This window comes from Choloepus didactylus, chromosome 6 (genome assembly GCF_015220235.1).
Source record: "Choloepus didactylus isolate mChoDid1 chromosome 6, mChoDid1.pri, whole genome shotgun sequence".
NCBI lineage: Eukaryota > Metazoa > Chordata > Mammalia > Pilosa > Megalonychidae > Choloepus > Choloepus didactylus.
Genome location: NC_051312.1, coordinates 90,455,930 through 90,465,805, shown reverse-complemented (window position 1 = coordinate 90,465,805; position 9,876 = coordinate 90,455,930).

The following is a 9,876-nucleotide window of genomic DNA, read 5'->3' as shown; positions in this document are numbered from 1 at the left end:
CCAGCTCCCACCCCATGCATGCCAGGCCTGGTGGAGGGACCAAGGGGCCAAGGGGCACGGGCACCCCCCACAGTGCTCTCCTAGGTGGCATTCCCAGGAAGCTGGGGAACAGGTGTGTGTACTACCCCACACTCCCCACACCCCCCGCAAAGGGCAGTGTGTGCACACATGGACTGCTCCCCCAGTGCCAGCCTGCCTTCCTCAAGTGAAAATGGGGACATCAATCCTATCTTGGTGGGAGAGGTTGGGTGTGGGTTAGATGAGATGATGCATGGTGGTGGAGGTCGGTGGGGGGGTCCTCCATAATCCTAAAGGCCTTTCAGCCAGTGGAGGGGCTGGGAACTCCCCTTTGCCTCCTGGACTTGCCCTCTCTTGGCCTCTAGCTGCCCATCTGTTAAACGGGAAGGTTGGGTTGGGATCCAGAAGACTGATTCCTGGTCTAGAAGGTCAGCCGTCTCCTCCCTAGATGGGAAAGGGGGAGCCCGCCGTGTTGAGGGGGAGGGTCCGGAGTACGAGGGGGTTGGCTGGACCCTCAGGAGTGAGATTCCGCGGTCCCTGGAAGCCTGCAGAGTCCAGCAGAGCCCCTGCCATCTGGAGCAGCCTGGAGCAGGGCCAGGTCTGCTGTGCTGGAGATGAAAATGGCCCCGGGGCCTGGGGTGGGGGTGGGGGTGAGGGTCTGTCACCCGCCAGGCGGGCGGGATGAGCCGAGTCTAAATAAATCACTAACACACGAGTGGAGAATTCCTTGAACGGGGGCCCAGGATTATGGACAACAGAGGAAGGGGTTGGGGGAGAGGTTGTGGGTAACCGGCTGCATAATTGTGACCCCGTCCCCCTCCCACTTTTCCACTTTAGGGCCTGTGAATGCCTCATGTTGTCACCTCTGGGGTGGGGGCAGCGTTTGGGGTCTCCCTTGCTCAGGCCCAGCCCTCCATCCCTGCAGATCCAAGCCATGAGAAACTCCAAAAGCCCCCACGCTGCTCCGAGGGGAGGGAGGTGTTGAAAGCTGCATCCTGCTCCGAGGGCTGAGCCAAGGCCAGAGATAATATCAGTGCTGGAGCGCAGTGGGGCTGGGCCCCGCGGCCTCTTCTCTCACCACCACCTTGCGTGCTGCACCCCTGCCCGGGCCGGAGCTGCAGGGCAGGGCTGGGGCTCCCAGCCTGGAAGGAGGCCTGGCCCCCATCCCACTGCACTCCCTTCAAGCTTAAGCAACCCCGGCGGGTGGCCGAGGGCAGGGTCAGAGGCCATCGGGGCAGGGAGTGTTTCCGAGGCTGAGGTCAGGCCCAGGGCTGGAGCTGGCTTAGATCATCCTAGGGCTCCCTCCTGCCTCTCTCTGGGCCTTACTTTCCACATTTGGAAAATGGAGTTGGGGGGTGGGGATCCCAGTTCCTCTCTAAGGGGCTCTAAGTGCTTCCTGGGCCTGTACTGGGTGGTAGGCACAGGGCCAGCTCCAAACGTGCTGTCCAGGCTTCAGCCACGACTCCAGGGGCAAGGATTTGTGGCTGTCGGATGGACAGATGGATGGATGAGTGAGAACAAGAAACATCTGCAGGCCGATAAACCCTACAAATCCAAGCACGACTGCAGACCTGGCTTCAGAGAAAACTGTTTCTACTTCCCTGCTCAGCACAATGATACCTCATGAGTCCTGCACTTCACAATTTGCAGAGGGCTTCTGCACCCCCTGTTATCTCCCTTGACCATGGACGGGAGGACAGGGAGGCAGGACAGGGAGAGCTTGCTGCCCGCGTTGGCAAATGAGGCATTTAAGAAAGGCCCAGCTGAACTCCCTCCAGCAGCGGCTCCTAATTCTCTGCTGTCCTCTGTCTCCAAGCCCCCGGAAGCCTGCAAACCAGGCAGGAAATGTCAACCCTGCTCAGTAGATGAGAAGTCCAGGCCCAGGGAAGGTCGTCCACACAGGGAGTTAAAGGCCCAGCCAGGACCAGAGCTCTGGCATCCAGTTCCCAGCCTGGCACCGTCCCGGCCCGGCTCGAGCCTGCTGTGCCCAGGGCCTGACCCAGTCAAGGCCTTCAGGAAGGGCTGCCACGGAAGCCAGGCCCCAGGTCTCGCTTCTGCTTATACCCCTTTCCTGCTTGGGCTCCTTCCCCCACGTTCAAGGCTCTGCTTGCTCTGGCCCCTACGGACCTCTCTGGCTCCCCTGTCGGCTGCCCCTGGGGTGCTGGAGCCCCCACCACAGACCAGGCAGTAGTAGTAGGAGGCCTCGCCCACAAATCAGGAGCAAACCCCCCAGTACCTGTGGCCGGAGCTACTCCAGTCTGCAGCCACCAGCTCCCCATCAATGCACGTCTGTCTTCAGACCTGAAAATGCCCCACTGAAGAGTGGAGCGTTAATTCATTTCCTCTTTCATCAACAGCCCAAGTCATCATCACTTCTGATGTGTGTTGCCTGCCAGGCTCCACGAGGTATGAAGGCAGCCGAGGTTTTGGATGGACAATGCCCCTCACCTCTCGGATAACCTGCTCCCAGCCTTGGTTTCTTCCTCTGTAAAGTGGGTTTGCACCTCATTTGCAAACTGTTCAAAATGCAAATGAGATGCAAGGGAGGAATCTCGGTGGGGCCTCCCAGGACTTCCTGGAGGTGGACAACATCCGGGTGGACCCTGGGGCCAGTCATCCCACACAGGGAAGGCCCAGTCATGGGGGCTCCTTACCCTCAGGCTGGGGTGGGAGCCTCTGGAGGGGCCCTCTGAGGGGCACCTTCTCTGGAAGGGCGCACCCTGGGGCACTGGTCAAAGGGCTCCTTCTCTGGGAGCAGGGATAGGTCCCCTCCCGTGACTGTCACAACACCCTCATTTCCCTGTTAGCTAACAGAGGCTCAGCGAGAGAAGAGACCTTCCCGGGGTCCCGCGGCCCCGGTGGGGGACCCGGTCAAACCAGCTGGGTCAGCTGCCCAACCCTCTGGGGACCTTATGAGCATCTGCATCATCCCTCAGGCCGAGACCCCCAAGCCCCTCGCCCCCAGGCCCCCGCCTCAGACCCAGCCTCGAGCAGCCTGACAAGGTCCCGCCTGTGGCGTGCAGGGAGGTAGGCCCGGCAGAGAGGGTGTCTGCAGAGAAGAACCAGAAGTGGTGCTGAAAGGGATTTGAGGATGGTTGGTCTGGAAGGATGTGGAAAAGGACGCTAATGGGAAGCAGAGGCCAAAGGAAGGGGGTGCTTACCGCTCATCCCAACCTGCTCGCCCCTCCCGGTTCAGCCAGGGAGACGGCCTGGCCTAGTGCAGAGCTCTTCCTGGCTCCTGGGCCACTGCCCGGCCCTCTCCCCACCGCGGATGGAACCCATGACAGACCAGCATGGGCAGCCGGGGCTGGAAATCGGGGATTTTGTGGTGCTGTGAGCTGGGGGCAGAGCCAGGGGACGTTTAGTCTTCAGAGGAGTTTATAAAGCCAGTCAGTAGAGTCAACATGATTGCTTAACCTGCTGCAGAGGTCCAGGAGCTGCCCAGAACTGAGACCAGCAGACACGTTCACTGCCCCCACCGGCCTGGGAGCGGCAAGGGCCTACTGCGTGCTGGCATCTTCACACTTGTTCCATTACTCTTCACAAGAGCCCTGAGATGACACGTTCTCCAAATTTATAGATGAGGACTCCAAAATTCAGAGAGGTTAAGTCACCTGTCCGAGGTCACACAGCCAACAAAGGACAGAGCAGGAACTTGAACTCAGGTTCTGGGGTCCTTTCCTTGGCTCTCCCCCCACCTCAGCTTCAGTCTCCCTCACCCCTGCCCTGTGATCCAGAAAGGAACGTCACAGGAGAAGGGGGCTCAGCCCTGGGGCCCCCTGCCTCAACAGTGGAGATGCTGGCATCAGGAGCGTGGTGGAATCTCCAGGGTGGGTGCCAGGGGCTTCCTGGAGATCCACGAGGCCCTCTCCCCACAGGCACCCTTGGAGGTTTCTGTCTCCCAAGGTCAGTCATCCCTGCTGTCCTCGGAGCCCACCCACCGGCTTCCCATCTTTGTTCTCCCGCCAATGCCCACGTCCCACAGCATCTCATGTAACAAGGGGAGCTAATGGAGTCCCCAGTGAGCACTCAGGACCTGAATGCCCAGCTTTACTCTGTGGGTAATGGGGAGCAGCAGAGGGGTGTTGAGCAGAGAAAGAGAGTAGAACTAAGCTGGAAATGAAACTAGAAGTGGATTTCCCAAGAAGCTGGTGAACTTTGAGCTTCAGGCCCCACCGTCACCTGGGTTCCTTTCAAGGTCAAGGATGGGGCTGGGAGGGTGACAACTAGCAATGTGTTCACACAGTTATATGTTTTTGTAAAATTTTAAAAAATAAAGTGTTTTAACTGCAATTGGTTGAGATCTCTGTCTCTCTCCACTCTGAGGTCCACTGCACTTCCTTCTCTGGAATGGTTATAGATATTTTTGGAATCCGGCTAAGGGGAAGTAGAGCCGAGGATACTTTTCTTTGGGTTTAGTGGGATATGTTTATGTCCTTGCCGGTCATCCAGTGTTCAGTCCACCCTGGGCAGGCTCACCCAGTATCCAACACTGCAGAGCAGGGCCAGACATCACACTGCAACACCAACATGTCCCACGGATCCTGGCGCTGCAGCGTGTGGTGGAGAAACAGAGTTTCAGAGGCCCAAGGACACAAGCTAGTCTGTGGCAAATTCTTCCAATCATCAGATTTGTGTAAAATTATAAACAGAAGATCTGGATCTCATCAAAGCATATGCAAAATGGAAGTTTTCTCCTGCCAGGGATATACTCGATAAAGCAGCAGGTTTAACTATAAATGTGCCACTCATTTGTCTTCTTTTTTGATGACAATGGTACAAAATAAAGTTGATCAGAATCTTTGTGTTTTTAGAAAGCTGGTAGCAGCACTACAAACAACGAGTGTATCTGTGTGTGAAGTTGCATGTTTTGTGCATCTCAATTCATGGAATCACACATTAGCATACTGACACATCTCATCCTGATGAAGTCTGGCTGTTTTGATGAAATGGCATGCAATTTATTTTTTCTTAAAGTTGGGCCCTCCTCTTTGTATAAGCTTCAGGCCCTCAAAATTAGGTCTGCTCCTGTTCTAACCCCAGACGTCTCTCTCGTAACCTCTAAAATGTGCCGTCTCTGGCTGTAAGCTGTGACCATAACCAGAGACTCCTCCAGACCCAGGCACCCCCAGCCTCATCTCTCCTCTGAATCTCTCACTGCATGTTCCCCCCAAGCGTGTACACTTCACAGTCTGAAAACCAACCCTTCCCAGACCTTCCCACATCGGGGATGCCTCTCAGCAGGTGGTGCCTTGGTGCCTGGCCTAGGGCCAGGAGCAGTGGTTCTGAAGGAGCAGACACCAGGCCCCGGCCCCAGCCAGGCCTTGGCGACTGGGCTGCTCGTGTCTGATAAAATCACCAGGAGTGCAGCCTGTACGGGAAATGAACCCAGCAGGCCTGCACTTCCAGTGACCTGCCTCTCAGGGCTGGGAGACTTGTGTTGTCAGGCCCTCTGCATCCTTCCTCCTCAGCCTCTGCTGGCACACGTTTGCACACCTCCACAGACGAGGCGCTCATCACCTCTCAGGCAGCTCCTGGCACCCTGGACAGCCACAGCTGTGGGAAACCTTGTGTGGAGCGAAAATCTGCCTCCTTGAGACCTCCACACACCCACAGGTCTTGGTTCCACACCCTGGATCAAACAGAACAAACCTGACATCTCATTCACCATCTGGAATACACCTGCTTGTCCTTCATGACCCTCTTTGAGGTTTTCCCTACTTCCTATCTCACCTCCAAAATTCAGGAGCTCCCACAGTAATTAATACACACAGAGCATCATAATTATCCCCTCCGTGTCCCATACTGGGAGCTCCTGAGGGGCAGGGACTGGATCGGGTCCTCTCTGTGCTCCAAGGATTGACAGCAAAGGATGGTCACTAGGCTGGGCTCTGGAGAGGCTTGCCACCTGCCTGCCTGCCTGGCGAGCATGCCCGGCCAAGGGCAGTGCCAGGCCCTTGGCCCCAGCCTGCACTCTTAGACTTTCTCTCCCAGGATCCCCCACCAGCTCCTGGTGCAGACCCCTGGCTCCCGCCCTCTGCCTCTCCACAGCGCCAAGCTCAGACCTGACTTCTCAGCAGCACCGTCTGTGGCTGGCCTTGCCCTTTTCCTTAGAATACACTTTCCACTTGACTTCCTGGTTGTCTCCCATCTCTCTGGCCATTTCTTTTCAGTCCCCTGTGAGGCCTCCTCTTCTTTGTCATCCATCTCTAAAGGAACCCCCAGGCTCAGTTCTGAACCCACTTCTCCCATCCTATCCTTTCTCCCTGGCCAACGCCCATCACGTCTCATCTGCACGTCCAACAGCCACCAACATACTCCTGAGTGTCTCCCGGGGCTTTCAAATATAACACCTCGAATTCTGAACTCAGTGCCCACCCTCCCCCAACCTTCTGGTTCTTTTCTTTATGTTACAGCCTTCATCCTACATCTATTCCAGTCTAGCTAACCAATAATTTTCACCTGGGCCAGCCTTGGTCCCCTTCTCCCTCTCTACCCCTCGGCATCTACCGCACTCTTTTTTTAAAAATCAACTTTAATGAGCTGTAACTTATATATAATACCCATTTAATCCTTATATATTCTTGATGTATAAACTTTTTTGTTATGATGAAATATTCCTCTTTATGCCTTTAGCTTTTGCTAAAGCTGACAAAATGCAATATAACAGAAATGGGTTGGCTTTTGCAGTGGAAATTTATTAACTTACAAGTTCACAGTTCTGAGGCTGTGAAAATGTCCAAATCAAGGCATCAACAGGCGATGCTTTCTTCCTGAAGACTGCTCCCGGCAATCCTCAGCTCCTCCGTCACACGGACAGGCACACGGAGACTGGTCGCTCCCTTCTCTCCAGGTTTCGTTGCTTCCAGCTTCTGGCATCTGTGGCTTCCTCTCTGTTTTTATGGTTTCTCTCTGTTTTCTGTGTCCTCTCTCAGCTTTTCTGGCTTTTCTCTCTGAGTCTCTGTATTTCATCTCTTATAAAGGACTCGAGGAAAGACTAAGACCCACCTGGGGCACACCTCAACTGAAATAACCTAATCAAAAGGTTCCACCTAATCAAAAGGTTTACATCCACAGGAATAGATTAGCTTTAAGAACATGATCTTTCCTGGGGTACATACAGCTTCAAACCATCACACCTGGTAATATCCTCATTCTCACGTCTGCTTTATCTGATATTAATATAGCCCCTCCAGCTATCTTCTGCTTACCATTTGCACGCTACATCACTTTCCATCCTTTTACTTTCAGCCTGTTTACATCGCAGCTGAGTTTTGCTCCTCAGTTTCTTCTTCCCACCTTCTTTTGTGTTAATATTTTTAGTGCTCTATTTTATTCCAGTTCTGTTTGATTTCTAGCTGTATCTGCGTATATATTGCAGTGTTACAATTGCATATTTCCATTTATCCCCTGCCCCGCTGTCATTATGCAACTATTGTCATAAACTATTACATATATGTACTTTATAACCCCCAAATATATATGTAATCTTGTAATTGACCCATATATTTATCAATTCCATCAATTCTTTCCTACTGTGGATATGAGTTCCCTTTAGCTTGAAGACTTCCCATTAGCATTTCTTGGTATATAGGTTTCCTGGTAATCTCAATTTTTGTGAGATCTTAAAATGTCTTAATTTTACCTTCATTTTCTTGTAGGATAGTTTTGCTACGTGTAGAATTATTGGTGATAGTTTTTTTTCTGTCAATACTTTGAGCTGTTAAAATAGCTTCTAGCCTTCCTTGTCTCTGATGCAAAATCAACTGCTAATTGTGTATCACTCTTCTCCTGTTTGCAAAATATCCTTTTTTTTTGGCTGCTTTCAAGATTTCCTTTTTATCTTTGGCTTTCATCAGTTTGAATACTGGATGGCTGGAAGTGGTTTTCTTTGTGTTTATTCTGCTTGGGATTTGTTGAGACTCTTGGTTCTTGAAGTTTCATCAATTTGGGGAAGTTTTTGGTCAGTATTTATTCAAATACATTTTTTCTGCCCTGTATTAGTTTCCTAGGGCTGCCATAAATTACTACAAACTGGGTGGCCTAAAGCCACATAAGCTTATTTTCTCATTTTTTTCTGGAGGCTCAAATTCCAAAGCCAAGGTGTTGGCAAGTCTGCTTACTGCAGGAGGTTCTGAGAGAGAACCTGTTCCACGCCTCTCTCACAGCTTCTAGTGTTTGCTGGCAATTTGGGGCATTCCTTGGCCTACAGATGCCTCACTTCAATCTCTGCTTCCATCTCCACATGTCTATATTCCCCCTGTGTGCACCTGTGTGTCTTATAATGACACTCACATCCAGCGCGGCCTCATCTTAACTTACGTGTTAATTACATCTGCCAAGACCCTATTTCCAAATAAGGTCACAATTACCAGCAGTGGAGTCAGGGCTCAACATGTCTTCTGGGGAGGGGCTCAATTTGACTCCAAACGTGCCCCTTTCTCTCTCTTCTCTCCTTTGGGTGCACCAATTTTACATTTTTTGGACCTCTCAATATTATCCCTCAGGTCTCCAAGGATCTACTTATTTTTTCCTTCTTTTGACCACTTTTTCCTCTAAATCTTTAAACATATTTTCCTTTTATCATATGTATAAGCTTTTCAGTCTTTGTAAAATCCAACATCTGTGCCCGCTCAGAGTCATTTGCTGTTGTCAGCCTTTCCTGAGTGTGGGTCACATTTTCCTGTTTCTTTGCAGTTTGAAAATTAGACATGGTAGTAATTCTGGGGTCTGTTGTGCTCTTCTGATGATTCTTGCTATTAATTCTGGTGGGCAGTTAATCTGCCTGGGCTCAAACTGCAAACTGTCTCCTTAACAATGTGCAGCAGCTGATATCTCTGTTCAATTATTATTGTTTCCAGCTGCTGTACTTTTTTAGCCTAGCCCAGAGGGTCTTCTGCACACCTCTAATTTGGCAGTCAGGCAAGGATTTGAGGCAGTTTAAATTCATATTTTGGGGCTCACTTTTCTGTGATACCCTCATTTCTGGGGATTCTTCCCTAAATTTCCAGCTGCTCTGCCAGCCTTGGGCTCTGTCCTTTGACACCTCATGCCAGTATGGCTTTAGCTTTCTGCTACATGAGCTGCACACAGGTTCAGAAATTCAGTCCATTCTTCAAAAGCAGCACACTTACATGACTTAGCCAGTGCAGCTCTGTCTTTCAAAAGTGGCTTCTCCTCTGGTCCTTTCACCAGGTTCTCTAGCCTTCAGCCAGGGATGTGGACTGAATTTATTTTTGGAATTTGAGTCTTAGACCTTCCAAAGTTCTCATTTCCAGAATTTTCCTAAAATTTCCAGCTGCTCTTACAGCTCTGAACTCTACTCTTTGCCACCTAAGGTAGAAAGGTTGTGGTTTTCCACCCACCATGGCCATGGGGTGTTGGGAACACTGTCATGAGTCTTACCTCTTCCAGTTGCAGCTTTTTCAAAAGTAAACTCTCCCCCAGCTTCTATCTGTTTGGGGACACTTCCCAGGGCCTTTAAAATAATTACATTTTAGTATTTCATCCAGATTTCTTAACTGTTTTCTGCAGGAAGATTGGTGCAATCACTTCATACCACTGCCATTATAGGAAGTTTCTCCTAAAATGTAAACACTCTTTCTAAAACATATACTACAGCATGCCACTTTCCATGCTTAAAATCCTTCAAATACTTCCCACTGCACATAAGGTAAAGTACAAAATCCTTGGCAAGTAAACGCAAATCAAAACCACAATGAGAAACCACGTCATACCGTCTTGGATTGCTATTATTCAAAACAATGGAAAACAACATGTATTGGAGGGAATACAGAGAAAATGGAACTCGCATGCATTTCTGGTGGGAATGTAAAATGATGCAGCTCATTGTGGAAA